This window comes from Pelophylax lessonae, assembly GCF_965119305.1.
Source record: "Pelophylax lessonae genome assembly, chromosome: 13".
Taxonomy (NCBI): domain Eukaryota; kingdom Metazoa; phylum Chordata; class Amphibia; order Anura; family Ranidae; genus Pelophylax; species Pelophylax lessonae.
Window position 1 is genome coordinate 64,664,548 of NC_138780.1, and position 17,324 is coordinate 64,681,871.

Sequence of the window (17,324 nt, forward strand, 5' to 3'; positions counted from 1 at the left end):
CGAGAAGATGGAGGTAAGTATAATTTTAGGGTGGAACTCCACTTTAACATATACACAAGCCTGATGCATTTTGGAAACAAGTTCTGTGGACCGATGAGTTTAAAATTTAATTTTTTGGCCGGAATGAGCAAAGGTACATTTGGAGAAGAAGGGGCACAGAATTTAATGAAAAGAACCTCTGTCCAACTGTTAAGCATAGGGAAGGATCAATCATGCTTTGGGGTTGTATTGCAGCCAGTGGCACAGGGAACATCTCACAAGTACAAGGAAAAATGGATTCAATAAAATTTCAGCATATTTTGGATGGTAACTTGATGCCATCTGTGAAAAAGCTGAAGTTAAAGAGAGGATGGCTTCTACAAATGGATAATGATCCTAAACACACCTCGAAATAAACGGGGGATTACATCAAGAGGCGTGAACTGAAGGTTTTGCCATGGCCTTCACAATCTCCTGACCTCAACATAATTGAAAATCTATGGATAGACCTTAAAAGAGCAGTGCGTGACAGACAGCCCAGAAATCTCAAAGAACTGGAAGACTTTTGTAAGGAAGAATGGGCAAAGATACCTCAAACAAGAATTGAAAGACTCTTGGCTGGCTACAAAAAGCGTTTACAAGCTGTGATACTTGCCAAAGGGGGCAGTACAAGATATTAACTCTGCAGGGTGCCCAAACTTTTGCAGACGCCATTTTTTTGTTTTCTGTTATTTTGAAAGTGTAAATGATGGAAATAAAATCTAACTTTTGTTGACATATTATAAGAATGTCTAATCTGTAATTTGATGCCTTTTGGAGATTCTTCCATCTTTCCTTGGTTTCTTTATGCACATTAATACAAATTTTTACCAGGGGTGCCCAAACTTTCGATCACTATTAGAGTTGAGCGAACACCTAGATGTTCGGGTTCAGCGGGTTCGGCCGAACTTGAAAAAAAAGTCTGGGTTCGTGACCCGGACTTAACCCGAACTTTGTCCCGATCCCGAACCCCATTGAAGTCAATGGAGACCCGAACTTTTGAGCACTAAAATGCCTCTAAAACACACATGGAAAGGGCTAGAGGGCTGCAAATGGCAGAAAAATCATCTTAAGAGCATGGCAAGTGCCCTGCAAACAAATGTGGATAGGGAAATAACTTAAAAGAACAGAAAAAACAGAAAAATAAAAAAATCATCTTGAATGATGTAGGAGAAGGACGAGGCCCATATGGAGTAGGAGGTTGAGGTGGCGGAGGATATGGTGGTGCAGGTGGAAGCGGCAGCAGCAGTGGAGGAGGAGGATGAGGTAGCCAACGCTGGTTTTGTTTTTTAATAAAAAAAAAAATTACATTTGGGTACACCCCAAAAGAGTAAGAAAGATCAAATCCAGCAATGGCTGGGTAAGGCCGGTATACATGACTATTCTGCACAAGGTACGGACAAGTCCTGTGGGATCCATGCCTGGTTCATTTTAATGAACGTGAGCTTGTCCACATTGGCTCTGGACAGGTGGCTGCGCTTGTCTGTGATAACGCCCCCAGCCGTGCTAAATACCCGCTCAGATAATACACTGGCTGCAGGGCAAGCCAGCACCTCCAAGGTGTAAAGGGAAAGCTCAGGCCATGTGCCCAACTTGGAGACCCAGAAGTTGAAGGGGACAGACCTGTCATTCAGTACGTCTAGGCGTGTGCACACATACTGCTCCACCATGTTAGTGAAAGGCTGCCTCCTGCTAAGATGTTCCATATCAGCTGCTGGTGCTGCTGCTTGTTGTGGCGTGCTGACAAAGCTTTTCCACATGTCGGCCATGCTAACCCTGCCTTCTGAGGTGCTGGCGGTGCCCTGGTTGCGTTGGTGACCTCTTCCTCCTCCACCCCTGCCTTGGCCTTGTGCTTCCACTGTGCCCCCGCTGTCAGGTGGGAATGCCACCAGCAGTGCGTCTACCAGCGTGCGCTTGTACTCGCGCATCTTGCGATCATGCTCCAGTGAGGGAATTAAGGACGGTACGTTGTCCTTGTAATGGGGATCCAGCAGGGTGGCCACCCAGTAATCAGCACAAGTTACTATGTGGAAAAGTCAGCGGTCATTGCGGAGACACTGCAGCATGTAATTGCTCATGTGTGCCAGGCTGCCCAGAGGCAATGAAAAGCGGTCCTCTGTGGGAGGTGTATCCTCTGTGTCCTCCGTATCCCCCCAGCCACGCACCAGTGATGGCCATGAGTTGGCCTGGGTGCCACCCTGCTGTGAACATGGTTCCATATCCTCCTCCATCTCCTCCTCCTCATCCTCGTCATCCTCCAGAACTGTGCCCCTGCTGGACAATTGTGTCCCTGGCGTTTGTGTGTGCAGGAACCCACCCTCGGAGCCACTTGCGAATGACTGCCCTGAAAGCCTTGGAAATGTTACCTCTTCATCCTCCTCCTCATCCTGTGCCACATCCTCTTCCATCATCGCCCAAATTGTTTTTTCAAGAAGGCATAGAAGTGGGATAGTTAAGTTGAGAACGGCGTCATTGGCACTGGCCATGTTGGTGGAGTACTCGAAACAGCCCAACAAGGCACACAGGTCTCGCATGGTGGCCCAGTTATTGGTGGTGAAGTGGTGCTGTTCCACAGAGTGACTCACGCGTACCTGCTGCAGCTGAAACTCTACTATGGCCTGCTGCTGCTCGCACAGTCTGGCCAGCATGTGCAAGGTGGAGTTCAACCTTGTGGGCACGTCACATATGAGGCGGTGATCGGGAAGACCAAAGTTACGCTGCAGCGCTGACAGGCGAGCAGCAGCAGGGCGAGAACGCCGAAAGTGCACACAGACGGCCCGCACTTTGTGCAGCAGCTCTGGCATATCGGGGCAATTTCTAAGGAACCTCTGCACCACCAAATTCAGCACATGCGCAAAGCAAGGGATGTGTGTCAAACCGACTAGGCCCAGAGCTGCTATGAGATTTCGCCCATTATCGCACACCACCAGGCCAGGCTCGAGGCTCACTCGCAGCAACCACTCAGTTCAATGCCCCTCCACAACTCCTGCGCGGTTGTGTGGTCTTTCACCCAAACAGGCAAGTTTTAAAACTGCCTGCTGTCATTTACCCCTGGCTGTGCTGAAGTTGGTGGTGAAGGTGTTGCGCTGACCGGAAGAGGAGGTGGTAGAGGATGAGGAAGCGGAGTAGGAGGAGTTAGGAACAGGAGGCAAACTGAAGCGCCCTGAAATCCTCGGTGGTGGAAGGACATGCGCCAAACTGCTATCCACCTCAGGCCCAGCCGCCACTGCATTTATCCAGTGTGCTGTTAGGGAGATATAATGTCCCTGACCGTGCTTACTGGTCCACGTATCAGTAGTTAGGTGGACCTTGCCACAGATAGCGTTGCGCAGTGCACACCTGATTTTGTCACCCACTTGGTTGTGCAGGGAAGGGATGGCTTGCCTGGAAAAGTAGTGGCGGCTGGGCACGACGTACTGTGGGACAGCCACCGCCATAAGGCTCTTAAAAATCTGCGTCTCCACCAGACGGAATGACAGCATTTCAAAGGCCAGGAATTTTGAAATGCTGGCATTCAGGGCCCGGGATCGTGGGTGGGTAGGGGGGTACTTCCTCTTCCACTCCAGTGTTTGGGAGATAGAAAGCTGGAAGCTTCCACGGGATATTGTGGAGATGGTTGTTGGTGACCCAGGTGGTGGTGTTGCTGGTGGATCCTCTGTTTGCGGGGTGTCACTGGAACTACAGAGGTGGATTAAGAGGCTGAGACTGCAGCAGAAGTGGAAGCAGGAGGAGCCAGAGACCTTTCTTGGTTTTTGAGGTGTGCACTCCACTGCAGCTCGTGCACTTAGATGCCTGGTCATGCAGGTTGTGCTCAGGTTGAGAAGGTTTATGCCTCGCTTCAGGCTCTGATTGCACAGCGTGCAAACCACTCGTGTCCTGTCATCATCATTGTCTGAAGAACTGCCATTCTAGGGAACGCCTGTGAGCTGGCTTTGGTGTGCTCGGTCCCTTGCTGTGTTGGGCAGTAGCAGGCGTAGTGTCTAGGGCATGGCCGCTCTGCTTTTGCACCCTGCTCCCTCTTCTGCTGTGCTGGTGGCTCTGTGTGACCACCGTCTCTTCCTCCAAATTACTCAGGTCACCTGCATGACCTTCATTCCATGTGGGGTCGAGGACCTCATCGTCCTCCACATCGTCTTCTACCCAGTCTTCACCCCTGCAACCCTTGTAGGTCTCCAGAATTCGGAAATCCGCAGCAGTTGGCACCTGTGTTTCGTCATCATCCGAGACGTGCTGAGATGGTCCTCCCATGTACTCATCTGGAGACATAAGTGGTTGGGCATCGGTGCACTCAATCTCTTCCACTTCTGGGGCAGGGCTAGGGCTAGGTTGATGGCCCTGGGAAACCATGCTAACAGAGTCATCAAAAAGAACAAGAGATTGCTGCATTGGGGCTCAGACTGCTTGGCTGATTTGCAAGGGGGTGCGGTGACAGTTTGATGGACATCGGCTGCAGGTGCCAACTCTGACCTTTCAGCAGAAAACTGGGTGGGAGACAATGTGAAGGAACTGGAGGCACCGTCAGCAACCAAATCTACTATTGCCTGTACTTGTTCTGGCCTCAACATTTGTAAAGGAACATTAGGCCCTGCCAAATACTGCTGCAGGTTCTGTCGCCTACTCGCAGCTGAGGAAGGTGCGTGTAGCTGGCACAGATCGACCACGTCCTCTCCTTGCAACAGGAGCTCCACCAGCAACACCACGACACAGGCCACGTTCCTTATTTGACCTTCTCCTCATATTTATCGAATTTTGGATTTTCCCCAAAATGGGTATTTATTGCAAGGCGCAATACAACAGTATACAACGGGTGTATCTCACTAGACCGCAATTTAATATTTTTTCCCTAAATGGGTGTTTATTGAATAGCAGACTAGAACAACAGTATACAACGGGTATATCTCACACTTACAGATACAGACTAGGCCGCAATTTAATATTTTTTCCCTAAATGGGTGTTTATTGAATAGCGGACTAGAACAACAGTATACAACGGGTGTATCTCACACGTACAGATACAGACTAGGCCGCAATGTAATATTTTTTCCCTAAATGGGTGTTTATTGAATAGCGGACTAGAACAACAGTATCCAACGAGTGTATCTCACACGTACAGATACAGACTAAGCCACAATTTAATATCTTTCTGTCCAATAAATATTTTTTTTTATTGCAAGGCGCAATTTAATAGTACGCAATGGGTGTATGTCACTGTAACATATGTGGACAGGGCAGCAATAAACTCTTTTGTCCCCTAAATAGTTTTTTTTATTGCAAGGCGCAATAGAACAGTATGCAATTGGTGTATGTCATTGTAACATATGCGGACAGGGCAGCAATAAACTCTTTTGGTCCCCTAAATAGTTTTTTTATTGCAAGGCGCAATTCAACAGTACGCAGTGGGTGTATCTCACTGTAACATATGCGGACAGGGCCGCAATAAACTTTTTTGCCCCTAAATGTTTTTTTTATTGCATGGCGCAATAGAACAGTATGCAATGGGTGTATGTCACTTTAACATATGTGGACAGGGCCGCAATAAACTCTTTTGTCCCCTAAATAGTTTTTTTTATTGCAAGGCGCAATTCAACATTACGCAATGGGTGTATGTCACTGTAACATATGCGGACAGGGCAGCAATAAACTCTTTTGTCCCCTAAATAGTTTTTTTTATTGCACGGCACAATAGAACAGTACGCAATGGGTGTATGTCATTGTAACATATGCGGACAGGGCAGCAATAAACTCTTTTGTCCCCTAAATAGTTTTTTTATTGCAAGGCGCAATTCAACAGTACGCAGTGGGTGTATCTCACTGTAACATATGCGGACAGGGCCGCAATAAACTTTTTTGCCTCTAAATGTTTTTTTTATTGCACGGCGCAATACAACAGTACGTAATGGGTGTATGTCACTGTAACATATGCAGACAGGGCCACAATCAACTTTTTTTGTCCCCCAAATAGTTTTTTTTATTGCAAGGTGCAATTCAACAGTACGCAATGGGTGTATGTCGCTGTAACATATGCGGACAGGGCAGCAATAAACTCTTTTGTCCCCTAAATAGTTTTTTTTATTGCACGGCGCAATAGAACAGTACGCAATGGGTGTATGTCACTGTAACATTTGCGAACAGGGCAGCAATAAACTCTTTTGGTCCCCTAAATCGTTTTTTTTATTGCACGGCGCAATAGAACAGTATGCAATGGGTGTATGTTACTGTAACATATGTGGACAGGGCAGCAATAAACTATTTTGTCCCCTAAATAGTTTTTTTTTTTATTGTATGGTGCAATAGAACAGTATGCAATGGGTCTATGTCACTGTAACATATGCGGACAGGGCAGCAATAAACTCTTTTGTCCCCTAAATAGTTTTTTTTATTGCACGGTGCAATAGAACAGTATGCAATGGGTGTATGTCACTGTAACATATGTGGACAGGACAGCAATAAACTCATTTGTCCCATAAATATTTTTTTTTTATTGCATGGCGCAATAGAACAGTATGCAATGGGTGTATGTCATTGTAACATATGCGGACAGGGCAGCAATAAACACTTTTGGTCCCCTAAATAGTTTTTTTATTGCAAGGCGCAATTCAACAGTACCCAGTGGGTGTATCTCACTGTAACATATGCGGACAGGGCAGCAATAAACTCTTTTGGTCCCCTAAAAAGTTTTTTTTATTGCAAGGCGCAATTCAACAGTACGCAGTGGGTGTACCTCACTGTAACATATGCGGACAGGGCCGCAATAAACTTTTTTGCCCCTAAATGTTTTTTTATTGCACGGCACAATAGAACAGTATGCAATGGGTGTATGTCACTGTAACATATGCGGACATGGCAGCAATAAACTTTTTTGCCCCTAAATGTTTTTTTATTGCACGGCGCAATAGAACAGTATGCAATGGGTGTATGTCACTGTAACATATGCGGACAGGGCAGCAATAAACTACTTTGTCCCCTAAATAGTATTTTTTATTGCACGGCGCAATAGAACATTACGCAATGGGTGTATGTCATTGTAACATATGCGGACAGGGCAGCAATAAACTCTTTTTGTCCCCTAAATAGTTTTTTTATTGCAAGGCGCAATTCAACAGTACGCAGTGGGTGTACCTCACTGTAACATATTCGGACAGGGCCGCAATAAATTTTTTTGCCCCTAAATGTTTTTTTTATTGCACGGCGCAATACAACAGTACGCAGTGGGTGTATGTCACTGTAACATATGCAGACAGGGCAGCAATCAATTTTTTTTGTCCCCTAAATAGTTTTTTTAATTGCAAGGCGCAATTCAACAGTACGCAATGGGTGTATCTCACTGTAACATATGCAGACAGGGCCGCAATAAACTTTTTTGCCCCTAAATGTTTTTTTTATTGCACGGCGCAATAGAACAGTATGCAATGGGTGTATGTCACTGTAACATATGCGGACAGGGCAGCAATAAACTATTTTGTCCCCTAAATAGTTTTTTTTTTTATTGTATGGCGCAATAGAACAGTATGCAATGGGTGTATGTCACTTTAACATATGTGGACAGGGCCGCAATAAACTCTTTTGTCCCCTAAATAGTTTTTTTTATTGCAAGGCGCAATTCAACATTACGCAATGGGTGTATGTCACTGTAACATATGCGGACAGGGCAGCAATAAACTCTTTTGTCCCCTAAATAGTTTTTTTTATTGCACGGCACAATAGAACAGTACGCAATGGGTGTATGTCATTGTAACATATGCGGACAGGGCAGCAATAAACTCTTTTGTCCCCTAAATAGTTTTTTTATTGCAAGGCGCAATTCAACAGTACGCAGTGGGTGTATCTCACTGTAACATATGCGGACAGGGCCGCAATAAACTTTTTTGCCTCTAAATGTTTTTTTTATTGCACGGCGCAATACAACAGTACGTAATGGGTGTATGTCACTGTAACATATGCAGACAGGGCCACAATCAACTTTTTTTGTCCCCCAAATAGTTTTTTTTATTGCAAGGTGCAATTCAACAGTACGCAATGGGTGTATGTCGCTGTAACATATGCGGACAGGGCAGCAATAAACTCTTTTGTCCCCTAAATAGTTTTTTTTATTGCACGGCGCAATAGAACAGTACGCAATGGGTGTATGTCACTGTAACATTTGCGAACAGGGCAGCAATAAACTCTTTTGGTCCCCTAAATCGTTTTTTTTATTGCACGGCGCAATAGAACAGTATGCAATGGGTGTATGTTACTGTAACATATGTGGACAGGGCAGCAATAAACTATTTTGTCCCCTAAATGTTTTTTTATTGCACGGCACAATAGAACAGTATGCAATGGGTGTATGTCACTGTAACATATGCGGACATGGCAGCAATAAACTTTTTTGCCCCTAAATGTTTTTTTATTGCACGGCGCAATAGAACAGTATGCAATGGGTGTATGTCACTGTAACATATGCGGACAGGGCAGCAATAAACTACTTTGTCCCCTAAATAGTATTTTTTATTGCACGGCGCAATAGAACATTACGCAATGGGTGTATGTCATTGTAACATATGCGGACAGGGCAGCAATAAACTCTTTTTGTCCCCTAAATAGTTTTTTTATTGCAAGGCGCAATTCAACAGTACGCAGTGGGTGTACCTCACTGTAACATATTCGGACAGGGCCGCAATAAATTTTTTTGCCCCTAAATGTTTTTTTTATTGCACGGCGCAATACAACAGTACGCAGTGGGTGTATGTCACTGTAACATATGCAGACAGGGCAGCAATCAATTTTTTTTGTCCCCTAAATAGTTTTTTTAATTGCAAGGCGCAATTCAACAGTACGCAATGGGTGTATCTCACTGTAACATATGCAGACAGGGCCGCAATAAACTTTTTTGCCCCTAAATGTTTTTTTTATTGCACGGCGCAATAGAACAGTATGCAATGGGTGTATGTCACTGTAACATATGCGGACAGGGCAGCAATAAACTATTTTGTCCCCTAAATAGTTTTTTTTTTTATTGTATGGCGCAATAGAACAGTATGCAATGGGTGTATGTCACTTTAACATATGTGGACAGGGCCGCAATAAACTCTTTTGTCCCCTAAATAGTTTTTTTTATTGCAAGGCGCAATTCAACATTACGCAATGGGTGTATGTCACTGTAACATATGCGGACAGGGCAGCAATAAACTCTTTTGTCCCCTAAATAGTTTTTTTTATTGCACGGCACAATAGAACAGTACGCAATGGGTGTATGTCATTGTAACATATGCGGACAGGGCAGCAATAAACTCTTTTGTCCCCTAAATAGTTTTTTTATTGCAAGGCGCAATTCAACAGTACGCAGTGGGTGTATCTCACTGTAACATATGCGGACAGGGCCGCAATAAACTTTTTTGCCTCTAAATGTTTTTTTTATTGCACGGCGCAATACAACAGTACGTAATGGGTGTATGTCACTGTAACATATGCAGACAGGGCCACAATCAACTTTTTTTGTCCCCCAAATAGTTTTTTTTATTGCAAGGTGCAATTCAACAGTACGCAATGGGTGTATGTCGCTGTAACATATGCGGACAGGGCAGCAATAAACTCTTTTGTCCCCTAAATAGTTTTTTTTATTGCACGGCGCAATAGAACAGTACGCAATGGGTGTATGTCACTGTAACATTTGCGAACAGGGCAGCAATAAACTCTTTTGGTCCCCTAAATCGTTTTTTTTATTGCACGGCGCAATAGAACAGTATGCAATGGGTGTATGTTACTGTAACATATGTGGACAGGGCAGCAATAAACTATTTTGTCCCCTAAATAGTTTTTTTTTTTTATTGTATGGTGCAATAGAACAGTATGCAATGGGTCTATGTCACTGTAACATATGCGGACAGGGCAGCAATAAACTCTTTTGTCCCCTAAATAGTTTTTTTTATTGCACGGTGCAATAGAACAGTATGCAATGGGTGTATGTCACTGTAACATATGTGGACAGGACAGCAATAAACTCATTTGTCCCATAAATAGTTTTTTTTTATTGCATGGCGCAATAGAACAGTATGCAATGGGTGTATGTCATTGTAACATATGCGGACAGGGCAGCAATAAACACTTTTGGTCCCCTAAATAGTTTTTTTATTGCAAGGCGCAATTCAACAGTACCCAGTGGGTGTATCTCACTGTAACATATGCGGACAGGGCAGCAATAAACTCTTTTGGTCCCCTAAAAAGTTTTTTTTATTGCAAGGCGCAATTCAACAGTACGCAGTGGGTGTACCTCACTGTAACATATGCGGACAGGGCCGCAATAAACTTTTTTGCCCCTAAATGTTTTTTTATTGCACGGCACAATAGAACAGTATGCAATGGGTGTATGTCACTGTAACATATGCGGACATGGCAGCAATAAACTTTTTTGCCCCTAAATGTTTTTTTATTGCACGGCGCAATAGAACAGTATGCAATGGGTGTATGTCACTGTAACATATGCGGACAGGGCAGCAATAAACTACTTTGTCCCCTAAATAGTATTTTTTATTGCACGGCGCAATAGAACATTACGCAATGGGTGTATGTCATTGTAACATATGCGGACAGGGCAGCAATAAACTCTTTTTGTCCCCTAAATAGTTTTTTTATTGCAAGGCGCAATTCAACAGTACGCAGTGGGTGTACCTCACTGTAACATATTCGGACAGGGCCGCAATAAATTTTTTTGCCCCTAAATGTTTTTTTTATTGCACGGCGCAATACAACAGTACGCAGTGGGTGTATGTCACTGTAACATATGCAGACAGGGCAGCAATCAATTTTTTTTGTCCCCTAAATAGTTTTTTTAATTGCAAGGCGCAATTCAACAGTACGCAATGGGTGTATCTCACTGTAACATATGCAGACAGGGCCGCAAAAAACTTTTTTGCCCCTAAATGTTTTTTTTATTGCACGGCGCAATAGAACAGTATGCAATGGGTGTATGTCACTGTAACATATGCGGACAGGGCAGCAATAAACTACTTTGTCCCCTAAATAGTATTTTTTATTGCACGGCGCAATAGAACATTACGCAATGGGTGTATGTCATTGTAACATATGCGGACAGGGCAGCAATAAACTCTTTTGGTCCCCTAAATAGTTTTTTTATTGCAAGGCGCAATTCAACAGTACGCAGTGGGTTTACCTCACTGTAACATATTCGGACAGGGCCGCAAAAAAATTTTTTTGCCCCTAAATATTTTTTTTATTGCACGGCGCAATACAACAGTACGCAGTGGGTGTATGTCACTGTGACATATGCGGACTGGGCAGCAATAAAATATTTTGTCTCCTAAATAGTTTTTTTATTACATTGCGCAATAGAACAGTACGCAATGGGTGTATGTCATTGTAACATATGCGGACAGGGCAGCAATAAACTCTTTTAGTCCCCTAAATCGTTTTTTTATTGCAAGGCGCAATAGAACAGTGTGAAATGGGTGTATGTCACTGTGACATATGCGGACTGGGCAGCAATAAACTATTTTGTCCCCTAAATATTTTTTTTATTGCATGGCGCAATAGAACATTACGCAATGGGTGTATGTCATTGTAACATATGCGGACAGGGCAGCAATAAACTCTTTTGTCCCCTAAATAGTTTTATTTAATTGCATGGCGCAATAGAACAGTCTGCAATGGGTGTATGCCACTGTAACATATGCGGACAGGACAGCAATATACTCTTTTGTCCCCTAAATATTTTTTTTTATTGCATGGCGCAATAGAACAGTACGCAATGGGTGTATATCACTGTAACATATGCGGACAGGCCAGCAATAAACTCTTTTGGTCCCCTAAATAGTTTTTTTATTGCAAGGCGCAATTCAACAGTACGCAATGGGTGTATCTCACTGTAACATATGCGGACAGGGCCGCAATAAACTTTTTTACCCCTAAATGTTTTTTTATTGCACGGCACAATAGAACAGTATGCAATGGGTGTATGTCACTGTAACATATGCGGACAGGGCAGCAGTAAACTTTTTTGCCCCTAAATGTTTTTTTTATTGCACGGCGCAATAGAACAGTGTGCAATGGGTTTATGTCACTGTGACATATGCGGACTGGGCAGCAATAAACTATTTTGTCCCCTAAATAGTTTTTTTTATTGCATGGCGCAATAGAACATTACGCAATGGGTGTATGTCATTGTAACATATGCGGACAGAGCAGCAATAAACTCTTTTGGTCCCCTAAATAGTTTTTTTATTGCAAGGCGCAATAGAACAGTGTGCAATGGGTGTATGTCACTGTGACATATGCGGACTGGGCAGCAATAAACTATTTTGTCCCCTAAATATTTTTTTTTATTGCATGGCGCAATAGAACGTTACTCAATGGGTGTATGTCATTGTAACATATGCGGACAGGGCAGCAATAAACTCTTTTGGTCCCCTAAATAGTTTTTTTATTGCAAGGCGCAATTCAACAGTACGCAGTGGGTTTACCTCACTGTAACATATTCGGGCAGGGCCGCAATAAACTATTTTGTCCCCTAAATAGCTTTTTTATTGCATGGCGCAATAGAACAGTATGCAATGGGTGTATGTCACTGTAACATATGCGGACAGGGCAGCAGTAAACTTTTTTTCCCCTAAATGTTTTTTTTATTGCACGGCGCAATAGAACAGTATGCAATGGGTGTATGTCATTGTAACATTTGCGGACAGGGCAGCAATAAACTCTTTTGCCCCTAAATGTTTTTTTTATTGCACGGCGCAATACAACAGTACGCAATTGGTGTATGTCACTGTAACATATGCAGACAGGGCCGCAATCAATTTTTTTTGTCCCCTAAATAGTTTTTTTTTATTGCAAGGCGCAATTCAACAGTACGCAATGGGTGTATGTCACTGTAACATATGCGGACAGGGCAACAATAAACTTTTTTGCTCCTAAATAGTTTTTTTTATTGCACGGTGCAATAGAACAGTATGCAATGGGTGTATATCACTGTAACATATGCGGACAGGGCAGCAATAAACTCTTTTGTCCCCTAAATATTTTTTTTTATTGCACGGCGCAATAGAACAGTATGCAATGGGTGTATATCACTGTAACATATGCGGACAGGGCAGCAAAAAACTCTTTTGTCCCCTAAATAGTTTTTTTTATTGCACGGCGCAATAGAACAGTACGCAATGGGTGTATGTCATTGTAACATATGCGGACAGGGCAGCAATAAACTCTTTTGGTCCCCTAAATAGTTTTTTTATTGCAAGGTGCAATTCAACAGTACGCAGTGGGCGTATCTCACTATAACATATGCAGCAAGGCAGCAATAAACTCTTTTGGTCCCCTAAATAGTTTTTTTATTGCAAGGCACAATTCAACAGTACGCATTGGGTGTACCTTACTTTAACATATGCGGACAGGGCCACAATCAACTTTTTTTGTCCCCTAAATATTTTTTTTATTGCAAGGCGCAATTCAACAGTACACAATGGGTGTATGTCACTGTAACATATGCGGACAGGGCCGCAATAAACTTTTTTGCCCCTAAATGTTTTTTTATTGCACGGCGCAATAGAACAGTATGCAATGGGTGTATGTCACTGTAACATATGCGGACAGGGCAGCAATAAACTATTTTGGTCCCCTAAATAGTTTTTTTATTGCAAGGCGCAATAGAACAGTACGCAGTGGGTGTATCTTACTGTAACATATGCGGACAGGGCCGCAATAAACTTTTGTGCCCCTAAATGGTTATTGCATGGCGCAATACAACAGTACGCAATGGGTGTATGTCACTGTAACATATGCAGACAGGGCCGCAATCAACTTTTTTTGTCCCCTAAATAGTTTTTTTTTTATTGCAAGGCGCAATTCAACAGTATGCGATGGGTGTATCACTGTAACATATGCAGACAGGGCCGCAATAAACTTTTTTGCCCCTAAATGGTTTTTTTATTGCACGCCTCAATACAACAGCATGCAATGGGTGTATGTCACTGTACTATATGCAGACAGGGCCGCAATCAACTTTTTCTGTCCCCTAAATTTTTTTATTGCAAGGCGCAATTCAACAGTACGCGATGGGTGTATCTCACTGTAACATATGCAGACAGGGCCGCAATGGGTGTATCTCACTGTAATGTATGAATGAAAAACTGAAAAATATTTTTTTTACCCTAAATACTGTAAAATAATTATTTTCCCCTCACATTGGTGCTTTTTCAAGAGGGGGTTAGAAAAGCAATGTCTGTCTGACATACAGTCTTTAATGTTAAATATGAAGGAAAAAATGTTTTTTACCCTAAATACTGTAAAATAATTATTTTCCCCTCACATTGGTGATTTTTGAAGAGGAGGTTAGAAAAGCAATGTCTGTCTGACATACAGTCTTTAATGTTAAATATGAAGAAAAAAATGTTTTTTCTTTTTTAAATGCAGATTAAGCACACACATATGCACTGAGGTTGCATGAAATGTGCAGCACTGCAAGCCTAAGGCTGGCCATACATGATCCAATTTTCTTACAATCTTCTGTTCAATTTTCTTGAAATTTACCTTCAAGTATGTAGTACGAAGGCCTGCCTAATTCGATACAAGTGAAAGTGTTGTTTAGCTTTGACCTCACATTATGTGGTTTGTGGTAGATCTACCAGAAAATTGTACAACAAAATTGAACATGTATGGCCAGCCTAAAGGGCCATACACACTATAAGATTTTCTGAAGACTTTTTCCTTCAGATTGACCTTTTCTATGTAGTGCAAGTGCAAATCTAAAGGAAAAAGTCTTCAGAAAATCTTATAGCGTGTATGGGCCATAAGGCTGGCCATACATCCAACTTTTGTTGTACAATTTACTCTCAGATCTACCACAAACCACATAATGTGAGGTCAAAGCTAAACAACACATTCACTTGTATCTAATTAGGCAGGCCTTCGTACTACATACTTGAAGGTAAATTTCAAGAAAATCTGACAGAAAACTGATAGAAAATTGGATCATGTATGGCCAGCCTATCAGACTGATAAAATTTTTTTGTTTCTCCCTTCTCCTCCTCACTTGGCTCAGGTCAGGGCATAAAGATCGTTCACTGCACCCCCACACAATACAATCAATGTAGATCGCTGTCTGATTAAAGCAGATTGTTCCTATCTATGCTTTCCCTAAAAGAAATCTCTCCAGCCTGGCCCTACAGTAAATTGCTATCTCTCCCTCCTGGCAAAAACATCGTTCACTGCACCCCACAAAATCAAATCAATGTAGATCGCTGTATGATAAAGCAGATTGTTCCTCCTATGCTTTCCCTACAAGCAATCTCTCCAGCCTCGCCCTATAGTAAAGTCCTATCTGTCCCTCAGCAGCAGCAGTCAGGAACCTCTCCCTACAGTAGTATTAGCAGAGTGATGCGCGGCGCTGTGTGACTCCAGCTTATATAGAGTCTGGGTCACATGCTGCACTGGTCTATAACAGCCATGCCATTACTAGACATGGCTGTGATGGCTTCTAGGACACACTAGTTAAATGCTTGCTGATTGGCTGTTGAAGCGTGCCATTAAAACCGCGCCAAAACATTAAAATAACGTTACCGAACAACGGACAGTACCCGAACATACAGTGAAATGTCCGGGTTCGGGTCCGGGTACCGAATACCCAAATGTCTGGTACGAACACGAACAATACAGTCCGGGTTCACTCAACCCAAATCACCACTGTAACTGCACTACCACACTGCACCTCTTATCAGTCTCTCTGACGGTGTTGTCCAGCTCTCCTGGAATACCTGGTCTCTAGCCTTTATTCACAGCACCCCGCTGCATGACCTACCTCTGACCTATGGATTGGGGTTCTCTTAACACCCCGATTTATAACTGACCTGACTCCCAGAATTTAGACCATTTGTCTCTTGGTTCTTTCTGGGCTCTCTGACTCCTCTGACCTTCCGTGTCCCACATTGGGAGCAGTCTTCAAACTGGGAGCCCTGAATAAGGCTGGCCATACATGATACAATTTTCTTTTAGTTTTCTGTCAGATTTTCTTGAAATTTACCTTCAAGAATGTAGTACGAAGGCCTGCCTAATTGGATACAAGTGAATGTGTTGTTTAGCTTTGACCTCAAGTCATGTGGTTTGTTATGCCCCGTACACACGTGCAGATTATCTGAAGACTTTTGTCTGTAGACTTACCAAAACCATATAGTATGAGGTCAAACCTAAACACTTTCAATTTGTATGCAATCCGGCAGGCCCCTGCACTACATAGAAAAGGTAAATCTGAAGACAAAAGTCTTCAGATAATCTGCACGTGTGTACGGGGCATTAGATCTGACAGAAAATTGTACAACAAAAGTTGGACATGTATGGGCAGCCTTATGGGCCATACACACTATAAGATTTTCTGAAGACTTTTTCCTTTAGACTTACCAAAACCATATAATAGGAGGTCAAACCTAAAAGCTTTCAATTTGTATGCAATCGGGCAGGCCCTTGCACTACATAGAAAAGGTAAATCTGAAGGAAAAAGTCTTCAGAAAATCTTATAGTGTGTATGGCCCTTTACCCTCTGCCCGAGTATATAATGACACTGCACACCTGTGTACTTAGCCAGGTTTCAGGTGTCTTGGAAAACCCGGACACAGGATTGATTGTTCTGATCCAGAGCTGCAGAATGAAGACAAATAAACAGCTTTCTCTGCTCAGAAACACTAGTCTGAAAGGTCCCATTTACTCTAAATGTCAAATTTTCCTGTTCTTTCACAGTGACAGAGTCTCACCCTGTCACAGTAATATATATATATAAACACACACATACACACAGACATATGCATACATACATGCATATACACACATATTGCACAATCTAGTTCCCGTCTCTCTTCTTCCCAAGACCAAACTCCCTTTCTCTTGTGCCCTTTGGAACACCCGCTCTGTCTGTAAACTCACCTCTCTCCATGACCTTTTCATCGCTAACTCATTTAATCTACTCGCCATCACCGAAACCTGGCTTCACGAATCCGACACTGCGTCTTCTGCTGCCCTATCCCAAGGTGGTCTTCTATGGACTCACTCCCCTAGACCCAATGGACACAAGGGAGGGGGTGTCGGGCTCCTTCTAGCCCCACATAGCACCTTTCAGGTACTTCCCCTGCCTCCCTCTCTGTCACTCTCCTCATTTGAGGTACACTGCATTCGTCTTTTCTCCCCTGTCTCTCTAAGGATAGCTGTGATCTACCGCCCCCCTGGACCAGTATCGACCTTTCTTGATGACTTCTCTGCCTGGCTACCCTACTTTCTATCTTCTGAAATCCCCACAATCATTCTCGGCGACTTCAACATCCCTATTAATACTA